Genomic DNA, 16,560 nt, shown 5'->3' on the forward strand with positions numbered 1-16,560 from the left:
ATGGAAAATAGTTTTCCCTCATTTGCTGAGAGGAAAACAATAAAATCATTTTAGTACCATTACAAAGCCAGTCAGTCGTCATCAGTCTACAATTTTGTTGTCAATAAATTTCCCATAACAAGAAACATGTGAAAATCAGAAGAATGTTTGGCAAATGTTCCCATGCAAAGGAGGCAATGAAGCGTGAAAATTGTTGCAGCAAAGGAACAAAATACAAAAAAATAGCAATAGCAACAATAAAAGCAACAGCAGTCAATGTTGATTAATAGAAGTGGGCGAACTATTCCTCCTAGAAGAAGAAAGTCAAACCAAAAAAGAAGACATTCACTTGGAAAATTTATGAAACTATCTACACGATGGCGTGAATCAGCAACATAAGAAGAAAACGTGGAATCATGAAATAGGATTTTTGTCATGTTTTGTTTTCCAAAGAAAAGAATCATGAAACACTTTCACAATGTAAAGACAATTCGTCAAAGTTTTTTGATAATGAAGACAAAAATTGTCATTCATTTGTGGAAAACATGAAATGAAGGCAATTCATGTGTGGCATACAATCCTCAATTCCACATTGCTATCAATGTTATAAAGCTTAAAATCTTAAGTGCTTTTAAAAATAAAACAAGAATTTATTTATTATTTTTGGCCACAAATCTGGTGGACGCATGTCGAAACAATCGCCATAACAAAACATTGTCGTCATTGCTTAAATAATTGTTGGCATTTGTGCTATCTTTGCTTCTGGGGGGATTTCATCACAAAACCGCCCAAAATGATAAACGCTTCCGAACAAAGGAAAGTGAACGCAATGAAAGCGTGAACGATTTATGTTCATCGAAATTAAGTTTGAATAATTTGCAAATACTGCCAAAACGAATTCTTTGTACAAACAATTCTCCCCACTGGCAAGTTAAACGAACATGACACTTAGGTCTAAGCCAAAAAAGAAAACAAACAACCCAAGACAAAGTGCCACCACTCACCAGCTCTTAAAAAAACAAACAGCAAAGTTCTTTGTCTTTATGTAGAGCAAGACATTTAAATAAAAAACAAACCCAACCCAACCCTGCTGACAGCTGTCGTGTGTGATATGTGGCCAACGCTAAGACATCAAGCACTTGTTGCCACAAAAAGTGTGCGTGTGTGTGTTTGCAACACACTCAGACAAGTCACCAAATTAGCTGACCAAAAAACCCAAATTCTAGTGCATTCCCCTTTTTACCTCCTCGGAGAGTAATCTATAGGAGAATGTGGCACTGACCACCAACCGGATACTTTGTTGGTTTTGTTTTTGCTTTGGCAAATTCAATAAACATTCTATTGTCGCATGCAAAGTTTTAACCACAATTATGACCCTCTTGTGTCTCCTCCAGACCGACCAGCAACTGTTTTGTAGAGTCAAATCATATCCTATTTGACCACAAAGATAATAGTCATATATGCATGTGGTGTTCAATGTCCTCGAAGTGGACCACAGGTTAAGGGAACAGGAAATGAGTTAAAGTATTATTTTTTTATGTAAATTATCGCAATGACCACAAGTCATTGTGGCTGGGGAGAGAGAAATGGCACAATGCCATAATGTGAAAATGAGGAGGAAGGAAAACGTAAACTGAGAGTATCCCGCAACGAATACTTGACTGAAGCAGACCACCCAAATGCTCTATTTTAGACTATTAGTGAAGGTCCCTGGTGGACTACTTTGGCTATGACTATATGGTCATCTACTTTACCGAAGATGACCACTGTGACCATCTCTTCTACCGTAGATGATGAATGTGACCATCTATACTAATGTAGATGCCCACAGTGACCATTTACTCCCCTGTAGCTGACAACTGTGACCATCTAATCTACTGTAGATGATTACTGTGACCTTCTAATCTACTGTAGACGACCACTGTGACCATCCAATCTACTGTAGACGACCATTGTGACCACCTATTCTGCTCTATATGACAACTGAGATCATCTACTCTACTGTAGATGACCACTGTTACCATCTCATCTACTGTAGACGACCACTGTGACCATATACTCTACTGTAGACGACCATTGTGACCACCTATTCTACTGTATATGACAACTGTTACCATCTGATATACTGTAGACGACCACTGTGACCATCTACTCTACTGTAGATGGCCACTGTGCCCATCTACTCTACTGTAGATGCCCACTGTGGTCATCTACTTTACTGTAGATGCCCACTATGGTCATATACTCTGCTGTAGGTGCCCACTGTGGTAATCAATTCTACTGTAGATGCCCTCTGTGGTCATATACTATACTGACTGTGGTCATATACTCTACTGTAGATGCCCACTGTGGTCATCTACTCTACTGTAGGTGCCCACTGTGGTCATATACTCTACTGTAGATGCCCACGGTGGTCATCTACTTTACTGTAGATACCCACGGTGGTCATCTACTCTACTGTAGATGCCCACGGTGGTCATCTACTCTACTGTAGATGACACTGTGGTCATCTACTCTACCGCAGATGACCACTGTGGTCATCTACTCTACTGTAGATGCCCCATGTGGTTATCTACTCTACTGTAGATGCCCCATGTGGTCATCTACTCTACTGTAGATGCCCACTGTGGTCATCTACTCTACCGTAGATGCCCACTGTGGTCATCTACTCTACCGTAGATGTACACTGTGGTCATCTACTCTACTGTAGATGTACACTGTGGTCATCTACTCTACTGTAGATGCCACTGTGGTCATCTACTCTACTGTATATGCCCACTGTGGTCATCTACTCTACCGTATGTGCCCACTGTGGTCATCTACTCTACCGTAGGTGCCCACTGTGGTCATCTACTCTACCGTAGGTGCCCACTGTGGTCATCTACTCTACCGTAGGTGCCCACTGTGGTCATCTACTCTACCATAGATGCCCACTGTGGTCATCTACTCTACTGTAGATGCCCTCTGTGGTCATCTACTCTACCGTAGATGCCCACTGTGGTCATCTACTTTACCGTAGATGCCCTCTGTGGTCATCTACTCTACGATGAATGATCACTGTAATCATCAATTCGAGTAGAGATGATAATTGTGGTCATCTACTCAGTAGACAACCACTGTGATCATCTCTTTTGGGGTAGCCGACCACTGTTGTCATCTACTCTGTGCTGGATGACCAGATAAGAACATAAAAAATTCCATTTCCTTTTCTATTCCCCTTCATGCAATGATCCCCAGCGACTGCCACTTCTCTCCCACTTGGGAAAATAAAATCAACGGCAAAACGAAAAGGAACGCCAACAATAGAGTTCATTCATTCATACCATATTGGGAGTTATCGCCAAACTAGTTTCCTATAGCTGCTAGTTTTTGTTACTGCTGTCGGAGGGCTTGTTCTGATACTGCAGCCAGCAATCATGCATGCAGTAACTGCGATGCATTTGGAGGGAACCCCTTCTAGTTGTTTTGTTTTTTTTTTTTGCCAACATTTCATTTGACATATGTTGAACTTGTTGTAGCTTAACTGCTCATTATGATATACACACAGGACGGAACGAGTTGTGGTGCAGTGCCGAGTCCGATTCTCCCCCCAAAAGTCACAAAACGTTTTGTTTGTTGGGTGTTCCGGTTTAGGGCAGGGTACTTGACTTGCCCGGTTGGTTGGTGGGTTGTTTAGCCAGTTTTGGGTGATGGGCCTTTTTCGATGACTGAGTGAGTGTGTCTATCTAAGTGAGTTACTGCTCGCTGCCTGCCTGCCCACTTCATGTTTTGGCTTAATGCTTCGTTTGTTCTGCTTTTATGGCATAAAAATGCATTCATCACTTTTGTTTTTTGTTGAGGTTTTTTGTGATTTTGTTATGGGGAGTTTGCTGTTGGCTTTTGTATTTGCGGTGGCATTTATTTTTATTGCCATTTGCCGCATGATAATAATTATGTTGTTGTTGCTGGTGCTGCTGGCATTTGTAATCTAAAACTTAATATTATAACGTCACACTTTGTTGACTTCTATTTAGTCGCCCAGCCACAATAAACGCCTACCATCTCAAAAAGAAAAAACAAGATATGGATGTCTATGATGATGATGCAGTATATCAAAGTTTTAGTTGGCACTCTGCTGTAATAGTAACCCCATCCCTTCTCCCCCTAAACTCCTAGTATTGAAATGAATTTGTCTCCACATTACCATAACAAATAATAAATAGGCATAAAATTAAGTTTTACAATGCATTAAAATGACAAGACAACAACGCCAACTACCTTTACCACCCGCTAACAACAACCGGTAACAATAACAAAAACAACAAGTATGCGTGGTAATGTTACAAGATCGGTTTTCTGTTATCCGAATCTAAACAAAGGTAGCAGCAGCAGTAATAGCAACCAACAGTTGTACATAAAGCCAAACAACCATGGCAAGGAAGTAATCACCGTAGAAAGACAGAACCATGACATGAACATTTTCTATAATGAAAGCAAAAACAACAACTACTTTATTAAATTAACTAATAATTAAAAAGTAAAAGCTTTTATTTATTGCCATTGAAATGAAATTGAATTAGGGTGGATTTTTCACAAAGCAAAGGTCAATATGAGGATTGGTTCGTGGATTTTTTATCAATATTTTTTTCAGACAAGGCTAGACTTAGCAGAGGCTCATGGATTTTTCAAAATATTTTTTTGAATTAGCAGAGGCTCATGAATTTTTTAAAAATATTTTTTTCTAGACTTACCAGAGGCTCAGTGAATTTTAATAATATATTTTTTTTATACTTAGCAGAGGCTCGTGGATTTTTAAAAACATTTTTTCAGGCATTGCATTGACTCGGCGATTTTTAAATTATTTTTTCTCGGCTAAGCAGAGGCTCATGGACTTTTAAAAATATTTTTCCTTCCTGGGTCTTGGGTTGCCCGTGGGGTTTTTAAAAATATATTTTTTCTAGGCTCAGCAGAGCAAACAGAAATTGTAAAGAGTATTTTTTTCTAGACTCAACAAAACAAACAGAAATTTTAAAAATATTTTTCCTGAATCTTGGGAGTTACATGGATTTTTAAAAATATTATTTCTGGGGTCAACATTGGCTTGTGGATTTTTAAAAATATTTTTTTTTCTAGACTTAGCAGAGGCTCATGGCTTTTTAAAAATATTTTTTAGAGTTAACATTGACTCGTGGATTTTCGAAAATATTTTTCCTGATTCTTACGAGGCTCGTGGACTTTTTAAAAATATTTTTTCTGGGCCTTGCGAGGCTCATGGATTTTTAAAAATATTTTTTTTTCTAGACTTAGCAGAGGCAAGTGGATTTTTAAAATATTTTTTTAGACTTGGTTCGTGGATTTTTAAAAATATCTTTAATGAGCTGGCAAGGTTCGTGGATTTTTAAAAATATTTTTTCTAGGTATTGCGAGGCTCGTGGATTTTTAAAAATATTTTTTCTAGGTCTTGCGAGGCTCGTGGATTTTTAAAAAATTTTTACAGGCTCTTGCGAGGCTAGTGGATTTTTAAAAATATTTTTCTAGGAGCTTGCGATGCTCATGGCTGTTTAAAAATATTTTTCTAGGAGCTTGCGATGCTCATGGCTGTTTAAAAATATTTTTTTAGGAGCTTGCGATGTTCATGGCTGTTTAAAAATATTTTTCCAGGGTATTGCCAGGCTCGTGGATTTTTAAAAATATTTTTCCTGGGTCTAAGGTGGTCGTCGATTTTTAAAAATATTTTTCCAGGGTATTGCCAGGCTCGTGGATTTTTAAAAATATTTTTCCTGGGTCTAAGGTGGTCGTGGATTTTTAAAAATATTTTTCCAGGGTATTGCCAGGCTCGTGGATTTTTGAAAATATTTTTAATGGGTATAAGGAGGTTCGTAGATTTTTAAAAATATTTTTCCAGGGTCTTGCGAGGCTCGTGGAATTTTGAAAATATTTTTCCTGGGTCTAAGGAGGCTCATGGGTTTTTGAAAATATTTTTCCTGGATCTAAGGAGGCTCGTGGGTTTTTGAAAATATTTTTCCAGGGTCTTGCGAGGCTCGTGGAATTTTGAAAATATTTTTCCTGGGTCTAAGGAGGCTCGTGGATTTTTGAAAATATTTTTCCTGGTTCTAAGGAGGCTCGTGGAATTTTTAAAATATTTTTTCTAGGCTTATTAGAATCTCGTGGATTTTTAAAAAGATTTTCTCTAGGCTTAGCAGGGATTCTTGGATTTTTACAAATATTTTTTTCTGGACTTAGCAGAGATTCATGGATTCTTAAAAATATTTTTTTTAGACTTAGCAGAGGCTCATGGATTTTTAAAATATTTTTCCTGGGTCTAGCGAGGATCCTGGATTTTCAAAATATTTTTCCTGGGTCCAGCGAGGATCATTGATTTTTAAAATATTTTTCCTGGCTCTTGCGAGGCTCGTGGATCAGCCACACTTTAGCTAATTTTTCTTTAATAGACCTCGTCGCAATCTTCATTCCATTGCCTCAAAGTTATACCTTAATCATTGAAATGTGTCCTTTGGTCACTTTTCTCTGCAGAAGAGGAGCTACAAAAAGGAATGTCTAACATAAAGGCAATGGAATTCATATCAGTGAAAGTCACGAACTCGTTTCTGCTAATGTATTATGAATTTGAAGACGATCTTTCCCGGAATTTGTGAAAACTGCATATGTTATCTTTCATAGACAACTGCATTTAAAAATTTATCACTCAAAAAGTAGCAGACATCGGACTTAACAAAAAAATTATGAAAGTAATGAGACTTCATATCTGGAATATTCATTTGTAAATGCCGCAATATACCATACCATAAAAAGAGCGATAAGAAGAACAACAAGAAATCGGTTACAATGTTGCAAAGTCAGACTGATAACATTGCTGACTGTCTGGATGTATGAGTATTGATATTTACAAAATTTCTCGTTAGGCAACATTTAAAGGTTCGACAGAAACGATTTCCGTTTATTACAGTTTAGCAAGAATCTACCTCACAAGACAAACAAAAAGAAGCTAGATTTCATAAGCAAAATGGGTTTTGAGTTTTGCTTTTTGGCTGCAACACCAAAATGCCTGCAGCAGAATGGCACACAAAGAAGCACAAAGCAAAGCAACACCATTATCACACCTAAAATTAAACATTTGCAAAATACTGCAAATGATATCGCGATTTAAAAGAACAAACCAAACAAAAAACAATAAAACATCTAAAGAACCAAGATAAAGCTAAAGCCAAATTGTAAACGATTGTGTGACAACGACGACCAGCATTTGGTGCTGGGTCTGACTGACTGCTTGCCTGGCTGTCTGTCTGCTTGTTTAATGCTTTCCACCTCCTCCTCAGGAAAAAACAACATCTTATGTAGTTTTGGTTTACAATCAACGTTGAGTTGCTTGAGTCAATTTTTTGTGTGTCACTCTAAAAATATATCTCGCACAAAGGCTAAGTGCCACCATACAATAAGTGCTGCGGGACGTAAAGACAATCTTGGTTTAGATTTAGATTTGCATATAAAAATTATAAAAATAGACATTAAAAAGACACAACAAAGAAATACAACTAAAGAATCACATATAAATCAACATATCCACACAAAGACAGGGTAAGGAAAAAAGTAATGGATTAAATATTATAAATATTAAATATTATACTTAGCATTGGCTCATGGATTTTTAAAAATATTTTGTCTAAAAATATCAGAGGCTCGCGGATTTTTAAAAACATTTTTCTAAAAATAGCAGAGGCTCAGGATTTTTAAAAATTATTATTTTTTTAAATTAGCAGAGGCTCAGGATTTTTAAAAATATTGTTTGTAAAATTAGCAGAGCCTCGTCGATTTTTAAAAACATTTTTTGTAAAAATAACAGAGCCTCGTGGATTTTTAAAAATATTTTTCGTAAAATTAGTGGAGGCTCGTGGATTTTAAAAATATTTTCACTAAGATTAGCAGAGGCTCGTGGTTTTAGAAAACTATTTTTTCTAGACCTAGCAAAGGCTCGTGGAATTTTAAAAATATTTTTTCAAGACGTGGCAAAGGCTCGTGGAATTTTAAAAATATTTTTTCTGGACGTAGCAAAGGCTCGTGGAATTTTAAAAATATTTTTTTTAGACGTAGCAAAAGCTCGTTGATTTTAAAAATATTTTTTCTAGACGAGGCAAAGGCTCGTGCATTTTAAAAATATTTTTTCAAGACGTGGCAAAGGCTCGTGGAATTTAAAAATATTTTTTCAAGACGTGGCAAAGGGTCGTGGATTTTAAAAATATTTTTTTAAGACGTGGCAAAGGGTCGTGGATTTTAAAAATATTTTTTCAAGACGTGGCAAAGGCTCGTGGATTTTTAAAAATATTTTTTTAAGGCGTAGCATAGTCTCGTGGATTTTAAAAATATTTTTTCTAGGCGTAGCAAAGTCTCGTGGATTTTAAAAATATTTTTTCTAGGCGTAGAAAGTCTTGTGGATTTTAAAAATATTTTTCTAGGCGTAGCAAAGTTTCGTGGATTTTAAAAATATTTCTTCAAGGCGTAGCATAGTCTCGTGGATTTTAAAAATATTTTTTCTAGGCGTAGCAAAGTCTCGTGGATTTTAAAAATATTTTTTCTAGGCGTAGCAAAGTCTCGTGGAATTTGAAAAAAAATTTTCTAGGCGTAGCAAAGTTTCGTGGATTTTAAAAATATTTTTTCTAGGCGTAGCAAAGTCTCGTGGAATTTAAAAAAATTTTTCCATGCGTAGCAAAGTTTCGTGGATTTTAAAAATATTTTTTCTAGGCGTAGCAAAGGCTTGTGGATTTTAAAAATATTTTTTCAAGACGTGGCAAAGGCTCGTGGATTTTAAAAATATTTTTTCAAGACGTGGCATAGGCTCGTGGATTTTAAAAATATTTTTTCAAGACGTGGCAAAGGCTCGTGGATTTTAAAAATATTTTTGCTAGACGTAGCAAAAGTTCGTGGAATTTAAAAATATTTTTTCTAGATGTAGCAAAGGCTCGTGGAATTTAAAAATATTTTTTCTAGACGTAGCAAAGGCTCGTGGATTTTAAAAGTATGTTTTCAAGAGGTGGCAAAGGATCGTTTATTTTAAATTTTTTTTTTTTAAAATTAATATAGAATATTGGAATCTTTTTTTCCCTAAAATTAGCAGAGGCTCGTGGATTTTTAAAAATATTTTTTCTAGGCGTAGCAAAGTCTCGTGGATTTTAAAAATATTTTTTCTAGGCGTAGCAAAGTCTCGTGGATTTTAAAAATATGTTTTCAAGAGGTGGCAAAGGATCGTTTATTTTAAAAATATTTTTTCTAAAATTAGCAAAGAATATCGGAATATTTTTTGTTTTCTAAAATAAGCATAGAATATCGGAATATTTTTTTTTTAAATTAGCAGAGGCTCGTGAAAATTTTAAATTATTTTTACTAAAATTAGCAAATGCTCGTGGATTTTTAAAAATATTTTTTCAAGAAGTGGCAAAGGTTCGTGGATTTTAAAAATATTTTTTCAAGACGTGGCAAAGGCTCGTGGATTTTAAAAATATTTTTTCAAGACGTGGCAAAGGCTCGTGGATTTTAAAAATATTTTTTCAAGACGTGGCAAAGGCTCGTGGATTTTAAAAATATTTTTCAAGACGTGGCAAAGGCTCGTGGATTTTAAAAATATTTTTTCAAGACGTGGCAAAGGCTCGTGGATTTTAAAAATATTTTTTCAAGACGTGGCAAAGGCTCGTGGATTTTAAAAATATTTTTGCTAGACGTAGCAAAAGTTCGTGGAATTTAAAAATATTTTTTCTAGACGTAGCAAAGGCTCGTGGAATTTAAAAATATTTTTTCTAGACGTAGCAAAGGCTCGTGGAATTTAAAAATATTTTTTCTAGACGTAGCAAAGGCTCGTGGATTTTAAAAATATTTTTTCAAGACGCGGCAAAGGCTCGTGGATTTTAAAAATATTTTTTCAAGACGTGGCAAAGGCTCGTGGATTTTTAAAAATATTTTTTCAAGACGTGGCAAAGGCTCGTGGATTTTAAAAATATTTTTTCAAGACGTGGCAAAGGCTCGTGGATTTTAAAAATATTTTTGCTAGACGTAGCAAAAGTTCGTGGAATTTAAAAATATTTTTTCTAGATGTAGCAAAGGCTCGTGGAATTTAAAAATATTTTTTCTAGACGTAGCAAAGGCTCGTGGATTTTAAAAATATGTTTTCAAGAGGTGGCAAAGGATCGTTTATTTTAAATTTTTTTTTTTTAAAATTAATATAGAATATTGGAATCTTTTTTTCCCTAAAATTAGCAGAGGCTCGTGGATTTTTAAAAATATTTTTTCTAGGCGTAGCAAAGTCTCGTGGATTTTAAAAATATTTTTTCTAGGCGTAGCAAAGTCTCGTGGATTTTAAAAATATGTTTTCAAGAGGTGGCAAAGGATCGTTTATTTTAAAAATATTTTTTCTAAAATTAGCAAAGAATATCGGAATATTTTTTGTTTTCTAAAATAAGCATAGAATATCGGAATATTTTTTTTTTAAATTAGCAGAGGCTCGTGAAAATTTTAAATTATTTTTACTAAAATTAGCAAATGCTCGTGGATTTTTAAAAATATTTTTTCAAGAAGTGGCAAAGGTTCGTGGATTTTAAAAATATTTTTTCAAGACGTGGCAAAGGCTCGTGGATTTTAAAAATATTTTTTCAAGACGTGGCAAAGGCTCGTGGATTTTAAAAATATTTTTTCAAGACGTGGCAAAGGCTCGTGGATTTTAAAAATATTTTTCAAGACGTGGCAAAGGCTCGTGGATTTTAAAAATATTTTTTCAAGACGTGGCAAAGGCTCGTGGATTTTAAAAATATTTTTTCAAGACGTGGCAAAGGCTCGTGGATTTTAAAAATATTTTTGCTAGACGTAGCAAAAGTTCGTGGAATTTAAAAATATTTTTTCTAGACGTAGCAAAGGCTCGTGGAATTTAAAAATATTTTTTCTAGACGTAGCAAAGGCTCGTGGAATTTAAAAATATTTTTTCTAGACGTAGCAAAGGCTCGTGGATTTTAAAAATATTTTTTCAAGACGCGGCAAAGGCTCGTGGATTTTAAAAATATTTTTTCAAGACGTGGCAAAGGCTCGTGGATTTTTAAAAATATTTTTTCAAGACGTGGCAAAGGCTCGTGGATTTTAAAAATATTTTTTCAAGACGTGGCAAAGGCTCGTGGATTTTAAAAATATTTTTTCAAGACGTGGCAAAGGCTCGTGGAATTTAAAAATATTTTTTCTAAAATTAGCATAGAATATCGGAATATTTTTTTTTCTAAAATTAGCATAGAATATCGGAATATTTTTTTCCTAAAATTATCATAGAATATTGGAATCTTTTTTCTAAAATTAGCAGGAGCTCGTGGAATTTTTAAAAATAATTTTTCTAGACGTATCAAAGTCTCGTGGATTTTAAAAATATTTTTTCTAGGCGTAGCAAAGTCTCGTGGATTTATAAAAATATTTTTTCTAGAAGTAGCAAAGGCTAGTGGAATTTAAAAATATTTTGTCTAGAAGTAGCAAAGGCTCGAGCAATTTAAAAATATTTTTTCTAGACTTAGCAAAGGCTCGTAGAATTTAAAAAATAGTTTACCTAAAATTAGAATAGAATATCACTGTGCAACATTTTTGAGCCAATCGCGTGCAAACAACTTCTGTCCAGAATTTTATGAAAGTAGAGGACCAATAGGCAAAAACCATATTTGGGTTTTGTTTTCTTAGATCGGGTTCGATTTTTATGGCCTCATCTAAACATGGTTAAAGATCGAATTTTTAAAACAAATCGGGGCTGTATGTCTGAAACCAATACGAATCTTGTTTTGACATCTGCAGCAAACTTGTAGATAAGAGCAAGAAGAAAATATTTGGAAGAATAGTGAATTCGAAAAACTGCATTTATTGCCTCAAATTTTGTAGTATATCTATATATTCTCTAATTTGTGTATATTTCGCAGCCTATCTCCCAAAATGTTAAATTCTTCTTTATGCTACCTTTTGGGAAAATATTCTCTGGAATGTAATACACAATTCTTCAGAACATTATATTGTTGTAAAATGCCTCTATCGCCTTGTTTATAGCAAATTTTTCAACAACAATTTGGTAAATATTTTATTAATTCATTGAAATCCCCAACATGAGAATAAACAGCCTGTGTGAACATTGTTTGAAATAAGTTTTGTAAAAGGTATGTTATGAAATACCCCTTAAACAACGTGAAATAACCATTTTAGAGTTTCAGAATGTTCTGAAGAATTGATGGTCACATTATTTGGAAAATTTTTAGAATGTTTACTAGTTTCAACTCCCAACAGTTTAGTTGTTACTGACCAGAATTTCAAAGATTATGTAAACTTGTCTATATTTTAACGAGTTTGATGCGCTAGATGCAGCTTTCCCTTGTTCATCTGTTTGACACTTATGTTCTACTACTTTAGGGCTACAATATTGCTGAAGACTGCAAAGCAAATTTCTTATTAGTTTCGGAGATAATGGTCCGATCACTGGAAAAAAGGCTCATTTTAGGTCGGTTTAGATGAGGCCATAAAATCTAAACCCGATCTAAGAACACAAAACCCAATTAAGGTTTTTGTAGTCTCAATATGTACTTTCAGAAAATGCCCATTAGAAGCTGTTTGCATTTCCAGTGTTGCACAGTGTATTATAATCGATTTTTTAGAATATTTAATTTTTCTAGACGTAGCAAAGGCTCGTGGAATTTAAAAATATTTTACCTAAAATTTGCATAGAATATTATAATCGATTTTTTAGAATATTTTCTTTTTCTAAAATCAGCAGAGGGTCGTGGATTTTTACTAACATTGTTTTCTAAAGTTATCAAAGGCTCGTGGACTTTTAAGAATATTTGTTTTCTATAATTAGCGGAGGTTCGTGGATTTTTTAACATATTTTTTCTAAAATTAGCAGAGGCTCGTGGATGTTTAAGAATACTTTTTTAGACTTAGCAGAGGCTCGTGAATTTTTAAGAATTTTTTTAGAACTAGCAGAGCCTCGTGGATTTTTAAGAATAAATTTTTTGTCTTATCAGAGGCTCGTGGATTTTTAAAAATATTTTTTTCTGTCTTAGCAGAGACTGGTGAATTTTAAAAAATATTTTTCTTCGTCAAGCAGAAGCTTGTTAATTCTTTAGAATATTTGGCCTTGGTCTCACGAGGTTAGTGGACTTTAAAGAATATTTTTCTTGGTCAAGCGAGGCTGTTGGATTATTAAAAATATTTTTCTTAGTAAAGCAGAATCATGTGCATTTTTTAAAATATTTTCCAGGCTCTTGCGAGACTGGTGGATTATTAAGAATAATTTTCTTAGTCCAGCAGAAAGTTATGAATTTTGTAGCATATTTTTCCTGGGTCTTGGATTTTTAAGAATATTTTTCTTAGTCAAGCAGAATCATGTGCATTTTTTAAATTATTTCCAGGGTCTTTCGAGGTCGGTAGATTTTATGTATAATTTTCTTAGTGTAGCAGAAGCTTGTGAAATTTTTAGAATATTTTTCCTGGGTCTTGCGAGGCTGGTGGATTATTAAGAATAATTTTCCTGGTCCAACAGAAGCTTATGCATTTATTAGCATATTTTTCCTGGGTCTTGAGAGGCTCGTGGATTTTTAAAATTATTTTTCCTGGGTCTTGAGAGGCTCGTGGATTTTTAAAATTATTTTTCCTGGGTCTTGAGAGGCTCGTGGATTTTTAAAATTATTTTTCCTGGGTCTTGAGAGGCTCGCGGATTTTTAAAATTATTTTTCCTGGGCCTTGAGAGGCTCGTGGATTTTTAAAATTATTTTTCCTGGGTCTTGAGAGGCTCGTGGATTTTTAAAATTATTTTTCCTGGGCCTTGAGGGGCTCGTGGATTTTTAAAATTATTTTTCCTGGGCCTTGAGAGGCTCGTGGATTTTTTAAATTATTTTTCCTGGGTCTTGCAATGCTCGTGGATTTTTTAAATTATTTTTCCTAAGTCTTGAGAGGCTCGTTGATTTTTAAAATTATTTTTCCTGTTATTATTTTTTAAAAATATTTTTTGTAAAATTAGAAGAGCCTCGTTGATTTTATTATTATTTTTTTTTTTTTTGTAAAAATAGCACGGCCTCGTGGATTTTTAAAATTATTTTTCTTGGGTCTTGAGATGCTCGTGTATTTTTAAAAGTATTTTTCCTGGGTATTGAGAGGCTCGTGAATTTTTAAAATTATTTTCCTGGGTCTTGAGAGGCTCTTGGATTATTACAATTATGTTTCCTGAATCTGGAGAGACTCGTGGATTTTTTAAATTATTTTGCCAGGGTCTTGAGATGCTCGTGGATTTCTAAAAATATTTTGCCTGGGTATTGCGAGCCTCATTGATTTTTAAAAATATTTTCCTGGGTCTTGTAAAGCTCGTGGATTTTCCAAACCATTTTTCCTGGGTCTTGAGAAGCTGGTGGATTTTTTAAATTATTTTTCCAAGGTCTTGAAGTCTCGTATATTTTTAAAATTATTTTTCCCCAATCTTGAGAAGCTCGTGTATTTTTAAAATTATTTTTCCTGGGTCTTGAGAGTCTCGTATAATTTTAAAATTATTATTCCACGGTTTTGAGAGGCTCGTGTATTTTTAAAATTATTTTTACTGGGTCTTGAGAGGTTCGTGTATTTTTTAAAATATTTTCTTGGATCTGGTCTAGTCAGAAGCTTGTGATTTTTTTAGAATATTTTTCTTGCGAGACTGGTGGATTATTTAGAATAATTTTTCTAGTCCAGCAGAAGCTTGTGAATATTTTTTCCTGGGTCTTGCGAGGCTCGTGGATTTCTAAAAATATTTTCCCGGTCATATCAGTCGGTCCTATCGGAGGCTCGTAGATTTTTAAAGATATTTTCTCGGTCCTATCAGAGTCTCGTAGATAAAATATTTTAAAAATATTTTTCACGGTCCTATCACTTGCACGTGGATTTTTAAAAATATGTTTCCTCGCTTAGCAGAGCTTTGCGATTCTTAAGAATATTGAGCAGATGTTCGTGCATTTTTAAGAATATTTTTTAAGTCTTAAGAGAGGCCCATGAAATTTTAGAAATATTTCCCTTAGTTTTGCGAGGCTTCAAGATTAAAAAAAAATTCCTGTGTCTTAATATGCTCATGGATTTTTAAAAATATTTTTCCTGGGTCTTGCTAGGCTGGTGGATTTTTAAGAATATATTTCCTAGATCTTGCGAGGCTGGTTGATTTTTAAGAATAATTTTCATTTCTTTTTTTAATTTTCCTAGTCCAGCAGAAGCCTGTGAATTTTTTTGTTTCTTTCTTTCAATTTGTCGCATAACTTTTGCCACACCCTGTTTGACAGCAATTTAAATTAATGTTACAATACAACAAAAGAATAGCAATTAAATCTGATGCCAAATAGACGACGTCAAGATTTTTATTTCTAAATGGGGTTGGTTGGCTGATTCTGTTGTTGCTGTTTTCATTACAGCTTCTTGTTTCAATTTGAGTGTGTGGGGTTTTTGTTGCTAATGCCAATGTTGTTGCCATTAATGTTGCTGATATTTTCATTACGATCACTTCCAACATCATCACCACCATCACCATTCGTTGAGGCACTCAGCAACCAACACAAAAAAAATTTTTGGCAAAAAATTGCATAAAAATGTGACATACAATTGTTACCTCATAATAAAATAGTGTTTTTTTATTTCAATTTGTTGTTATTTTCTGTTTTCTATTTTTGTTGACTTTTTAAGAAAAAGTGATATAATAAAATACAAAATGTAAATAAATAAATAACTAGTGAAACTGACATACATAAGTATGCAAAGACAAATTATTTGCACTAGTGGTTAGTGGTGGGTTTAAAGCGAAAATTGGAAATGATAATATTTTCTTTAGAGAATTTAGGGACATTTGATACCATAGATGTTATGTAACCACCCAGCGATTTTTTTTTGATGCTGTTTGTCAAAATCATTGATATAGGGACATATCAATTTATTATTAAAACCCTCAAGTTGCTGCCTCCAAAATAAGCTTGGAAATCTTAAACCTTGGAACCAGCCACCAAGTCCATAGCTGTATTTTTCCAAAAACAAGCCATAGCAATTTTCAAAATATTATTGAGTAGATATTCAATGCCTAATTTTAGCTTGCTTTAAAATATTTATTATTTGTAAACCTTTAAAGAGAACCTATCTCAAGTTGCAGTTTCAAGCTTTCAATTATTGCACAATTTCAACAAAACAAATTATATTTCCTGGTTTATATTTGGCATTTTTTAATTTGCAAAGTTTATTGAACCAAGAACCAAAAATAATAAAAGAAAGTCGTTACTCACACCCAGAGCGTATTGAATTATACTCCCCAAAAATGAATTTTTGACGTCATTTAATGCCGGCAAAACATTTTTTCTTTTGTTTAATTTGCAAAACATATCAAATATCATCGTAGTCAAATGTTTGAAATGTATAAATGAATTATATTTATTTGTATTTTTTTTAAATGTTCTTTATAAAATAATAATGTATTGAAACGTTCGTTGAACCATAAAAACAAGTGAACAGCGAAAAAAAATTAAAGGCAATGACTTGGAAGAAGTTCTTGCCTCGGCTATTGTTTATATTTTAAATATTTTTGTTTTCATT

General features: G+C 33.9%; 1 protein-coding gene across 22 annotated transcripts in view; it reads right to left on the bottom strand.

Annotated features, from left to right (window-relative positions):
* Positions 1-16,560, bottom strand: part of Dyrk2 (Dual-specificity tyrosine phosphorylation-regulated kinase 2) — a 234,205-nt gene that overhangs the window by 123,467 nt on the left and 94,178 nt on the right. The window lies entirely within an intron of this gene.

The sequence above is a fragment of the Musca autumnalis genome, unplaced genomic scaffold (assembly GCF_047663935.1).
Source record: "Musca autumnalis isolate F117 unplaced genomic scaffold, ASM4766393v1 scaffold_2, whole genome shotgun sequence".
In the NCBI taxonomy this organism is placed as follows: domain Eukaryota; kingdom Metazoa; phylum Arthropoda; class Insecta; order Diptera; family Muscidae; genus Musca; species Musca autumnalis.